We start from the raw sequence: 13,752 nt of genomic DNA, 5'->3' as shown, positions 1-13,752 counted from the left end.
TAAGATGGTGGGCCCCTTCCAAGTGTGGGCCCTGGTCAAGGGCCCCGCCTGCACTTGCCCAGGGCTGGGCCTGCCTCAAAGCACATGCTATGCATTAACTACAAGCAAACACACGTACACAGGCATGCTCCCATATCACCCCTCCCCCTACCTCTACACCCTCTTGGGTCTAGCAAATTAGCACATGGCATACAGTGTAAAGGGAGACAACTCAATACTAGCTCAGCATCAACTAGAAACAATTTAAAGCACCACCGACAGCAAGTAATGAATGCACAGAAATACTGCTCCAAAAAATAAAAATAAAAAAACAGCCTCACATCTATTGTTAGAAGATTGTTAGAGGATTGCCACCCATTTGAAATTCAAATTAGTGGCTGGTCTTACTGTTAGACTATGTATATATAGGCTTCTCTGTACAGCTTATCATTCATTCAGTTCAATAAATACACTTCACTACATAAGTTCTACATGGTATCAAAGCGGTGAGTGTGGGTGGTGGGCTTTGGTCGGAAAGAGGAGGCGGCGCCGTCGGAATGAGCGGAGCTGCCACCGGAGGTCTCACGCGCCGCCGCGGTCCTAGGTTTCCGACGCCACGCGCAATTCTCCGGCGACTACTCCAGTCGAGGCCGGTACCGTTGGGCTCGCCTCTGAACGCCCAGTACGGCTGCAGTGGTGGTGGTGTAGTCCAGTGTTGCGAAGGTGTTTCTTGGCTTTACGATCTTCACTTCACTATTGCGTTTGTTTGGACTGCTGCGTTATGTACTACTGCGTTTTGGGTTACTGCTTTTCCAGGTTGGTTTATTTGTTTATTATGGCTGAAGGTAGGACCATCACGGTGGTGTCAACTCCATCTAAATTAATTGATATGGTGTTGGGACTTGATGGGTCCAATTTTGGGGAATGGAGATTTTTAGTTGAAGTTAACCTGGGAGGTATGGGTAAGCTGGACATTTAATTAAAACATGTCCAGTGGACCCTACCGAAGCCCAAGAGTGGGAGAAAGACGATAACGCCCTGTTTTCGCGTATAATAAATTGCATTGATAGGAAAATAATCCTATCTTTACAACATTGTAAAAATGTGAAGGAAATGTGGGAATTAGTAAATAAATGGTTTAGCGGGGCAAATAATTTGAGGAAGTTGTATCAGTTGTCCCAGGATGTTCATCGACCGTCTCAAAAAGGGCGAGACATCAGGGATTACTATTATGACTTCAAAAATGTGAGTGAGGCATTGTGTGCTGCTATGCCGATTACTAATGAAGTGGATAAAATGAAAAGGCAACGTGATCAGTTACATATCTTTAGTTGGATTTCTGGGTTGGATAAGGAGTATGATGTTTTGAAATCCCAATTGTTGGGGAATAACGAGTTGGACTCACTAGACCAAGTTTTTGCTATGGTTCAAAATGCGTCAATTAATCTTAATACTGATGGTATGTTGGAGAAACAAGTCTTTCTCTCACAAGGAAATAGTGGGAATGATAATGCCAATAGTCGAGGAGGTCGGTTTAGGGGACGGGGTAGAGGTCGCGGAGGAGGTCGAGGACAAAGGGATTTCTATAAAGTGGTACAGGTTTTTCGAAGTGATAATGGGTCTGAGTATTTTTCTCGTCCCTTTTCGAGTTATATGAGTCAGAATGGGATGGTACATCAATCATCTTGTGTCAGCACTCCTCAACAAAATGGTGTGGTGGAACGTAAGAATCGACATCTGTTGGAGGTTACTAGAGCCTTGTTGTTTCAAATGAAAGTTCCCAAAGTGTTCTGGGCAGATGTTGTTCATACAACGTGTTCCTTAATAAACTGCTTACCTACAAGAGTCCTTGGGGATCAAAGTCCTTGTCGCTTCATCTATCCGTCCAAATCGTCACTCTCCCTTCCTCCTAAGGTGTTTGGGTGTACTTGTGTTGTCCAGGATGTTCGTCCTCAAAGGGGGAAACTCGATCCTAAGTCATTAAAGTGTATCTTCGTGGGGTATTCGAGTACTCAAAAAGGGTATTGTCATTAAAGTGTATCTTCGTGGGGTATTCGAGTACTCAAAAAGGGTATTGTTGTTATTCCCCGGATTTGGGGCGATACTTAGTCTTTGCTGATGTCTCATTCTTCGAGAATACTTTGTTTAGTGAGGTGCTCCCTGGTCCGTCTGGTTGTGGTTCCGAGTCAGATGATTTTCTAACATATGTTATTACTATCCCTAACTCCGTAGGAGGGGTTGAGTCTAGGCCTTCAGTTACGCAGGTTTATCACAGGCGGCCGAGATAAGTTGATACACGCGCAGCCCCACCGGTTCCACCAGTGAATCCTCCCTTACCAGAATCTTCGTTGACAGGCCAGGATGTTCCTATCGCCATTCGGAAAGGTAAACGTCGTTGTGTTCATCCCATTCCGTCCTTTGTGTCATATACCAATTTATTGGCGTATTCACGTGCTTTTGTGTCTCAGTTAGAGTCGGTTCCTGTTCCAAAGTCTTTGAGTCAAGCTATGTCCCATGATGGTTGGAGGCATGCGATGGTAGAGGAAATAAACGCTCTTGAGGAAAACCAGACATGGGATCTAGTACAGCTTCCCCCTAGTAAGGTTGCTATTGGGTGCAAATGGGTGTATGTGGTTAAGATGAACCCGGATGGTTCTGTAGCTAGACTCAAAGCACGATTGGTGGACAAGGGGTACGCACAGACATACGGTATAGATTATACCGAGACGTTCTCTCCAGTAGCCAAGTTAACCTCTATGCGTATATTTATCTCTTTAGCAGCTTCTAGTCATTGGCCCTTGTACCAGCTTGATGTGAAGAATGCCTTCTTACATGGTTATTTGCGTGAGGAGGTCTATATGGAGCAACCATCGGGGTTTGTTTCTTAGGGGGAGTCTGGGAAGGTATGCAAGCTGAAGAAGTCTTTATATGGGCTAAAGCAGTCTCCGCGTGCGTGGTTTGGAAGGTTTAGCAACGCGGTTGTTGAATTTGGAATGAAGAGAAGTGCATATGATCACACTGTCTTTTACAAACATACTAACTATCGGTGTGTTTTGTTGATAGTGTATGTAGAAGATATTGTAATTACAGGCAGTGATGCAGGTGGGATCGAGGCTCTCAAGTCCTTTCTCGGAACTAAGTTTCATACTAAAGATTTGGGAGTGCTGAAGTACTTTCTGGGAATTGAAGTTGCGCGCTCTAAGAATGGCGTATTTCTCTCACAGAGGAAATATGTATTAGACTTGCTCGGTGACACAGGGCTGCTTGGGTCAAAACCGTGTGACACGCCCACGGAACAAGGTGTGAAGTTATTGGCAGGAGAGGGGAAGCCGTTTGAAGATCCGGAGAGGTACAGGAGGTTAGTAGGAAAGTTGAATTATCTCACAGTACAATTACCCGTCCTGATATTGCGTTTCCAGTGAGTGTGGTTAGTCAATTCATGAGTGCACCTACGCAAACTCACTGGGAAGCAGTTATTTGAATTGTGAAGTATCTGAAGGGTGCTCCTGGAAAAGGATTCTTTACGCTAACCACGGGTATATGCGTATTCAGGCATTCTTTGATGCAGACTGGGCTAGTTCACCGAGTGACAGGAAATCTATGATAGGCTATTGTGTGTTTGTAGGAGGCAACTTGGTTTCGTGGAAGAGTAAGAAGCAGAATGTGGTGTCACGCTCAAGTGTCGAGTCGAAATACAGGGCTATGGCTCATGTGGCGAGTGAAATAGTCTAGGTGCATAACATTCTAAGAGAAGTGGGTGTTGAAGTGATGTTACCAATAGATTTGTGGTGTGATAATTGTGGTGCCATACACATTGCGAGTAATCCAGTTTTTCATGAGCGGACGAAGCATATTGAAGTTGACTGCCATTTTATATGGGAGAAAGTGGAGCAGGGACTAATATCTCTTACTGATAAGCACTATTTTTTATATTTAATTTAGATTAGATTTTATAATAAATTGATTTTATTTATTTAATATTATATTTATTCTAAACATTAATTTATATTTTGTATTAATATAATAGTTATTAGAATAATTTAAGTTTAAGGTCATTTTTTGGGCCATTAGAAATAAACATATTACATTTGTTAATTAATAAGAGTTGGGCTTGGTGGAATTAAAGTAGGTTAATTCTTTTCTTTCCTTTTTTTTTTTTTTTTTTTTTTTTTTTTTTTTTTTGTTTCATTTGGCTCAACTAACATGTTTTATTTGTTTTATGATTTCAGCAGGCCAAAAATTCAATTGATATAATTGTTCTTTTCTTATTATTTTTTCCTTATACAGTACGTATGTAGACAGCTGAGCAGCGAACGACAACCGAGACTTCTTCGAACGGAGCAGTGACGACATCGGCTTTTGCGATTGATGCGTTGGCGACCTCTTCTACGAAATCTTCCGCGAGCTGCTTCCACGGATTGCTTCGATGAAGGAACTCCACGGGCGAACGAGGTTCACGAAGTACTGCTGCTACGAGTGGATGAATCAAAACAAAATCAAGTGAATTAGAGGTTGGGGCTTGTTTTACTGAGTTTTTGTGGTTTCTTAGAAATTAGGAAAATAAAGATTGTTTATTTTCTAAGTTTTATGTGGTTGAGTAGATGAATTTAATTTGTGGATGTTAGGGAAATTAGGGTTATTTTTAGCAGATTAGGGAGCTAGAATTAGTATAAAGGGGCCTGAATTCTTCAGTAGAGGAGAGTCAGTTTTTAGAACAATTTTATTTCTCTGTAAACTTTTAATTATTATGTTCTGCTAAGTTTATTTTCCAACTCAAGAATAATAGAAGTTTTGGTTCCTCTAGAATTGTGAGATTTAATTTGGTTTTCTTTTATTCTATATTATTTATATATCTTCTATTATCTTGATATATTACTGCTTTGATTAATTGTGCAAAAAGGATCTGTGTTCAATTTTCATTCCAGTAAATTGCCATTTAGAATTCTTGAATCTGTAATTGTTTAAGTATTCTAATCCTTAGTGGTAAAATAACATGGTTGATTATAAATTAGATTTTTAATCTTATGTTATGGAGATGTATAATCTAGTTTAAATGGTTGCGAGTCTGTTGGCTAGAATTGGTAGTCTTTCTAATTTTTAATGTTGGTAGTTAATTAAATCCTAAGAGCTTGTTTAGGGTTGTTAATTATCTAGGGAAGTAATTGAAGAGCCTGTTTTGATTACCGATAAAGTAAGGAGAGATAGGTTGTTAGAGCTTGTTAATAATCATAACCAGTTTTGTAACACCCCCTAAAACCATGCTATTTAAAGCCTTAAAACATGCAGATATCTAAACCAAAACATCAAACACAGCGGAAGACTGAAAGAGGAAATATATATAAAACAGAGGAAACGGGTGCTATGCCACGCTTACCCAAAGGTGAACGCACAGGCTACATCTGCATTGTTCAACATCTAAAACCATCATAACAAAACACTAAGTCTAAATTGGCTCACAGGCCACAAAACATAAGAGGGGAGCTATACTAGCTGGCACTAAACCGCGCACTCGTCTAAGCATCACCTGAAAGAAGCATATAAAACATAGGACGACGCTCGGTCAGCGAATAATGTTGTTAACCCACCAATACATGTGAGATATCATACATAGGTAAGATATAAGTTTGTAAAACCATTTTCGAAACGGAATACATATATATAAGTTCAAAACCAAGAGTAATAGTCAACACAAGACTCAAACACTCTCAACAAGAACACGGGAACACATCCCAAGACTACAAAGAACAACAACGACTCACAAGAAGTCTCAAGGCATAATCTATCATCACACAATAGATTAATACCCGACATGCATAACTCAAAGGAATAAAGACACAACAAACGGCAACACATGCCAAGGCAACACATGCCTTTGTGACTACACACGTCACAAGAAGAGAACTCACAACAACGGCTACACAAGCCCTCGTGACATCACCCATCACGAGTTGATATGCCTTCCTTATGCCCGGTTCCAACCTTATGGCTACCCCGAACCTTATATCTACTTCCAACCATTACCTCCAGGACCCCTGTACAATCAAGTCCAACATTTTCCCTCCGAGGACCGTCGTCCCCATCCGCCGACAAACCACCAACAAAACCACCGATTTCATAGTACACGAGGGTACCGATCACACACATGGCAACACATGCCTCCCAAGAAATACGTGAACCTGACACACATGTCAAAACTCCATAATCACGTCATGGCCACCACGAGGACCACTGCAATACCTTGGTGACTAGTGTCCCATACCACTAATCGTGCAATCCAGGTAAAGCCACACACACATCACACCACAACAGGAATCAATCAACGGATCACAACGAAGATATGAAACCATACTCAATCAAGGAATGGATCACAGTCCAACAACAACAACGATGAATAACACAAGTTATCATCAACCATTAAGAAGGTACAAACAACACACATGCTAGCATTTAAACACCGAACTAGCATGCTTATCAAACGGGTAAACCAAACGTAATTCCGAGGAACACACAAGACCCATCACGGTTCAACGAAACACAATGTTGAACACTTAGCACGATTCAAGACACCAAAACCTACACGAATACCTACCATATAGTTCTAGACATACGAAACATCAAGAAGACGCTCAAATAGTTCCACGAAAGAACATCGGGAAGTCAAAAGACTAAATACCGAGTCAAAAGAATCACGGGGAATAAATCCCCAAACAACCACACAGTGTACCCCACGGGTGGACCCACGGGTAGGCCCCTACCCGCGGGTACATACCCACGTCCGGCCTGTTCCCCGCGGGTGGGCGGCGGGTAGGGCTCTGCCCGCGGGTATGTACCTATGCCCAAAATAATCCCTTCGGGGATTTTCATCACCAAGCTCAAATTCAAGTCCAAAACATGCCAAATCTCACCAAATACAACAAAATAACTTGAATCAAAGGAATAGCCAAGCAATGGCATACAAAAACCCTAAACACAAGCTCTAGATATGCATTTTTACAAGACAATGCATAAACACTCACATTTCATAGCAAAACACATGTAGAATCCAAGAAATATTCATATAGGTAAGCAAAATAGATTTTGTAGAGCATGGGTTACCTCTTGTAGACAAAAACCTTCTCTTAACACCTCACCAAGCTCCTAACAAAGCTCACCTTCCAAACCCACTTCAAGAACACACCAAAAGATCATAAAGATTCTATCTTTAAGAAAAGACACCTTAGAAAACACTAAAAACACAAGATGAATATGGATCTTACCCTCCTAGATGCCCAAATGTATGAAAGGTAGAATCTTGGAGACAACTCTTGAAGATTTGACAAAGCTTCAACTTGGCTTGGAAGAAAAGCTATCTACCTTTTTAGAGAGAGGGTGGAACTAGAATTTGGAAAGTGTAAGGAAAGAAATGAGGGGTGTCTACTAGGTTAGCTTGCAATACTAACTCAAGGTAAAAAGTCAAGAATACCCTTACTAACATGAAGAGGTGTAAGGAAACAAGGGAACTCCTTACAAAGCTCAAGGTACAACTTTGACTTTGGGGTTGACTAGTCAATTACTAGTCCCCGACTATTGAATTTTCAGGAATTTAAGGAATTAAATTACAAATTGAAATAGGATTAATTATTTAATTAATCCCTTAATCGAATTTGGATTTCGGGGTATCACAAGTTTGGTGTAGGATAAAAGGATTTACACTTTATTTCAATGATCACTTCTTTGAATCAATTATGATATTATGCCTTGGGTTGGATACTAGTTTTCTGTTGATTCATTTTATTTGATACTTAATATTCTTCGCTATTTTATTATTGCATTTTGAACTTGAATTATCATTCAATTCTTAATTTAATCTTGGCTTAAAATTAAATCGAACCAATCTCTAGGCATACGGCCTTACTCATCACTGTTGCAATTTTATAGAGTAAGTAAATTTATCATTTGTTGGATTCGACACCCACCACTTACACACGTTCGGAGCGGTGATCAGTTGGCTGACATATTCACGAAAGGGCTTTCTAAGAGTTGGGTTTTATATATATGTAACAAGTTGGGCATGTTTGATATCTATGCTCCAACTTGATGGGGAGTGTTAGAAGATTGTTAGAGGATTGCTCTCAGCTACCCATTTGAAATTCAAATGAGTGGCTAGTCTTACTGTTAGACTATGTATATATAGGCTTCTCTATACAACTTATCATTCATTCAGTTCAATACATACACTTCACTACATAAGTTATACATCTACATTACTGCAGTGATCATCAGCTTCAGAAGCAGATTTCTACTTATTGCACTGCATATACATGAATCGTTTACATGCCAGAGACTGTACACACATCTTGCTCATAAAGTTAGAAAAACAAGAACCTGTAAAACTGATTCAAGTGTTTTGGCCTAGGATTATTCTTACAAATGAACCAATTTTATTCTTAAAAATTTAGAAACCTATTTTTATCCTAACTTGACCCAACTTTTGACCCAAAATTATAACCCGAGATTTTAATCGTGAAATGACCAAAAATTTCAGCATCACACTCCTAGGGTTTTGAGCCCTATTTAAATGTTACTATTCCATTGCCTTTGATCTCAATCCCTACCAACTTGTCTCTCTCACTCTAAGCTTTAGGAGATTTTCCAAGAAGAAGAAGAAGAACCTTTGTAAGCAAAATCTCTATCTTTCATTCTTCATTTCATTTTCCATCATCTCTCTTCAAGTATTCTCCTCTTCCATTCCCTTTTAACATATCTCTTTTAGAATATAGTATATGTTTATGTATGTGTGTATGATGTATGTTTTATGTGTTCTTGTTGAGGACATTAGGAGGTGAAGGTGGAAACATTGGTTGAGGAAGAAGAGGGATTCACACTAAGGGTTAGCAAGCTCAAGGTATAAACCATGGACTCTCAAAACCTATTATTTAGTCTTGTATTGTTGTTGATGATTTTGATGTATTGTTGGTGTTTTGATGCTTAGAAATGTTGAAGAATGCATGTTTATGTGTTTATTGTGAGTTGGTGTTTTTATCTTGTTGTTCATAATTGTTTGGTGAAGTGTTGGAGGTGTATTGTGACCTAGAAGTGGAATTTTGCTCATTGATGCAATTGTTTCTCGTGCTTACTGCTTCGTGTTGTTGTTTGGCCTTGAGGAGCCTACCAACGGACCCTAGAAGGATCCGTTGGTAAGCTGGTTCTGTTGCCTTGCAAACCCGAGTGGCGGACCACGAGGGGATCCGCCACTCAGGGCAGAGACTTTGCGGAGCCAAGTGGCGGGGCTCCTCAAGCTCCACCACCTAGCCCCGCCAGGTCATTCTAGAGAGGGTCGGGCCCTTGAGGCTAAGCCCACTTTGTTGTTTCGGACCAGGAATCATGGGCCCGTGAGGCTCAGAGACTCGGGCTCGTAACGACACGCTAGTATGAAATGTGCCTATGTGATTTGTGAATAAAATCCACTTTTCCAAACCAAGCATAATTCATGATTTTTCCTAAGTGTTTATTGAGTACCTTTGAGCATGAATGTTGTGTACCATGATTTGGACTTGATTTATGAGATGAGTTGATCAAATGCTCTAGTTGCATTATCTAGTTCATGAGTATTGAGATTGATATGATCCTATGGTTTCGTTTGCATGAATTGCTATTTCATAAATTTTTGTACCTAAAACCTATGTTTTCATATTGAAAGCTTTTGCATACTTTAGATGACCTATATTATTGCCTTAGGTTATTTTCAAAACCCATATATGTATTTTGAATGGCTTGTATGTCATTTAGATTCTCATCATGGAAAGAGAAGTTGCATGAGATATATATATATATATATATATATATATATATATATATATATATATATATATATATATATATATATATATATATATATATATATATATATGCTATTTATATAAAGTGAGGAAAACCTATGATTTTGGAGGCTCCCGTTAGGACTATGTCTTTCCGAATGAACTGAGAAAAGATTCGGTAAAGTAACCGGCAAAACAGAGAAAAGATTCGGTAAAGAAACCGGCAAATGAAGTAACTTGGTTGATATGTCCGAGTTGCTAGGTTGGATACTACCCGCTGGGCTTGGAATTCGGGTTAAGGGGTGTGCACACTGAAAATACGATACCTGATTCCAAAGAGATATGAGTTTGTGGGAGAAATGAGTATTAGGTCGGCCGATGTTTGCTAGCCCGAATAGGTCCATTCACGATTCGTGAAGTTCCTACCTCCCCACGAGTCAAGGTTCCGTAGGTATGGATGTAGCGGTTGTGTGGAAAACACCGTTCGCTAGGGCTTTGCCGCAGCGGAGTACCTGCCTCGCAGACCCAGATTTGAAAGAAAGAAAAGAAAAGAGAAAGATTGAGAAAGATGAGAAAAAGAGTATCATGTGATATGATGAGATATGGTTGAGGTCCTCCGCAAAAAAGTATTATTATTATTATCGAGAGTATGAGAATATATATACTATTGTATCTATTGTATGGAATTCCATCATTGCATAGCATATGACTTGTGATAAGTACATGAGAAATAAAGTATGTTATATTGCTTATGAGTACTAGTATGATAGTATGTTCTTGCTTAATACTTATAACTCTTGCATATTGCCTATCTTGAAAATATGTTGTTGTAGCATATATTGATGAGTATACATGCTTATATATATATATAGTATCCATACCTAGGATTTATTGTTGGATTGCCTCATTGTCTATGGGTATACTTGTGTGTATTTGAATGTTAACCGTTTTCCAAAACCTATATCTATATTTATGTTACAGGGTTGAATGGATTTATACTTAGCATTTTTAACTAACGTGTTTATTTTCCTATGTATTTTTATAACCCCTTTCAGGTGGACTTGATGCATGACGATAACGCGCATTTATAGTAGTAGTGTGTAGCTCTAGGGCTTAGTAGATGCTAGCCTTAGTTATCCTTCCTTACTTTTGGTGATTGTTGTAGATACTGATATAGCTAGACTACTTCCTTTTGATTGGTGCGTAGACACCGAGGTTCGTATACCCCTTATTGATGATGTTTCGAGCTGTGACTCATTTATGATGGTAGGTTTAGCCTATGCAGTTACTCAAGGGTGGGTAACTGTGGCGGTGACACTCTCTAGTTTGTTGACTTTGGGGTTTTTATATATCCTATTTTATTTTTATTTCCTTGTTTTTGTCTTTTAGACTACTTAAATCTAGGCTCTAAAGTTTAGAAAAAAGGGGTGTTACATATCTGGAGTCCAATTCGATCTAAAACAAAAAAAAAACAAAAAAAAACAAAAAAAACAAAAAAATTCCCAGGAATGCCCAAAGTGCAACATGTGCGCCGGTGCATCGTAAGGAGAGGCAGGATTATCCGGGGTCGTCGGATACACGAAATCAATGCACCGAATTAGTGCACTAGTTAACACATTAAGATTGGTTTGCACTAAAACCTCCATACATACATACATACATATATATATATATATATATATATATATATATATATATATATATATATATATATATATATATATAGGGTTTCAATGAGAACACTTGCTTAGGTGAGAACGTGAGAACAAATCGTGTGCATGCATCTAATATTTTTTCTCACGTTCTCACCTAAGCAAGTGTTCTCATATGATCTTACATATATATATATATATATATATATATATATATATATATATATATATATATATATATATATATATATATATATATATATATATATATATATATATATATATATATATAAGAGCATTTGATATGATCTTGAATGAATCACTAATTACTAATTTGCGTTGAATATTTTCAAAATATATATATATATTCGTTAAATATTGTGATCGTTTATGATTTGTGTTGAAGATTATGCATTAAATTTAGTCTTTTCACTCTACCAAAAAAAAAAAATAGTCTTTTCAATAATTATTTCATATTTTCTACCTTACCATGCACATTTTTGCCTTTCCAGATTTTCAGTGCACATTGTCCCATCATCCAGAGCACATTGAATTGTTATGCTTTACAGTGCACATTGTTATGCCTTCAACCTTTAAACCTTACCATGCACATATTTGCTTTTACAGAGTTCCAGTGTACATTGCCCCTTCTTCCTCCCGAGCACATTGTTGTACCTTACACTTCACATTGTTGTGCCTTCAACCTTTAAACCTTACCATGTACATTTTTGCGTTTCCATAGTTCTAGTGCACATTGTCCATTCCTCCAGAGCACATTATTATGTCTTACAGTGCACATTGTTATGTCGTCAACCTTTAAGATCGTAGGTGCTATATATATATATATATATATATATATATATATATATATATATATATATATATATATATATATATATATATAGAGAGAGAGAGAGAGAGAGAGAGAGAGAGAGAGAGAGAGAGAGAGAGAGAGAGAGAGAGAGAGAGAGAGAGAGAGAGAGAGAGAGAGAGAGAGAGAGGAAACATTCAAACGTGTGTGGACAGCATTGTTCATGCAAAGTTGTCCATAATATGCCTACATTCTAGCATGGCGTATGGACAGCTTTGTTTGTGCAACTTTGTCCACAATATGCCTACTTTCTAGCAAAGGTTGTAATGACAAGTGATGCACTATAAAAGAGTGCTTCACTTTCCATTTCAAGAACACACGAATTGAATACAAGCATTGCACACCTACCTTGGTTCTAAAATTGAGCTCTTATTTTCTGTGCTGTCAGTCGAAGATATAACGATAGCCTGGTCGTTAAATATCTTTAAGATAGTGTTGCCAAACACGACACAGAACGCTGCCGGTTTCCTGTCCCAAAGCAACGACGCATCACAAACTACCTTCCAGGCATTTATTCTTGTTGTTACGTACAACAATTAAAGATATTTAAAATCAGGGAGGCGATGTCTACTGCAACGAAGCCACTTCTGATGTCACACCCATCGAAATTCTCACCGGCGGTATGAACTACAAACAATGGGCTGCAAGTGTAACACCCCAGATTTTCAAGACATTTAAAACTTATAATAAAGGTAGAATCTTATTAAATCCCAAGATATAAATACAAGCGTTCGGGGTGCTATGCCACACCTGGGCTAGAGAACCCAAGTGCACAGGCTAACTAACTAATATCCTCAAAGCGTAAATACGTAAACGTGGCACGCAGGCCAAAAGGGAAACTATCTACTTCTAAGTTCTAGCGCACTCCAGTGACTTAATCTTCTGTGCCTGAAAGCCAAATATATCTGTTCAGCGAGAGATGCTGGTAACCCACTCCAACGCGTTGAAATACAATACATATAGAGATATATATAGATATATGAAAACCATTTTGAGCATGAAGATATATCCTACGAACACTAGCTTTAAAACCGGGAATGACTCGACAGATAAGGCTAGACACAAGCACAGTTATAACGAGCATATGCAGTTCACAACAGATAAGGCAGATAAGGCAAAGCATAAACAATGATCATAACCCAACATGAACAATCCCCAATATAAATCCCATAGTCACATCCCCCAAGACACTCGTAATCACAACTTGTCCCGGTCACAACACATAACACACTTTGTTGGCGCCACAGGACAAATCGCATGCCCATACATGAGGGTCAGCGCATATAGCTCTGACACGGCCCCGCAGTACCCTGCCCCGTATCGCAACACGGAGGGGTCGATCGCAACCGACCGATGAACCGCAGCTCATCACAGTGTTTGATCGCAACCAAACAGTGGACCGCAGCCCAAGAGAATGTCATCTGACCGCAGCCAGGAAAAAGGACGAACCGCA

This window comes from Ipomoea nil, unplaced genomic scaffold (assembly GCF_001879475.1).
Source record: "Ipomoea nil cultivar Tokyo-kokei standard unplaced genomic scaffold, Asagao_1.1 scaffold1900, whole genome shotgun sequence".
Taxonomy (NCBI): domain Eukaryota; kingdom Viridiplantae; phylum Streptophyta; class Magnoliopsida; order Solanales; family Convolvulaceae; genus Ipomoea; species Ipomoea nil.
The sequence above is the reverse complement of the archived record's forward strand: the minus strand, read 5'-3'. Positions refer to the sequence as shown.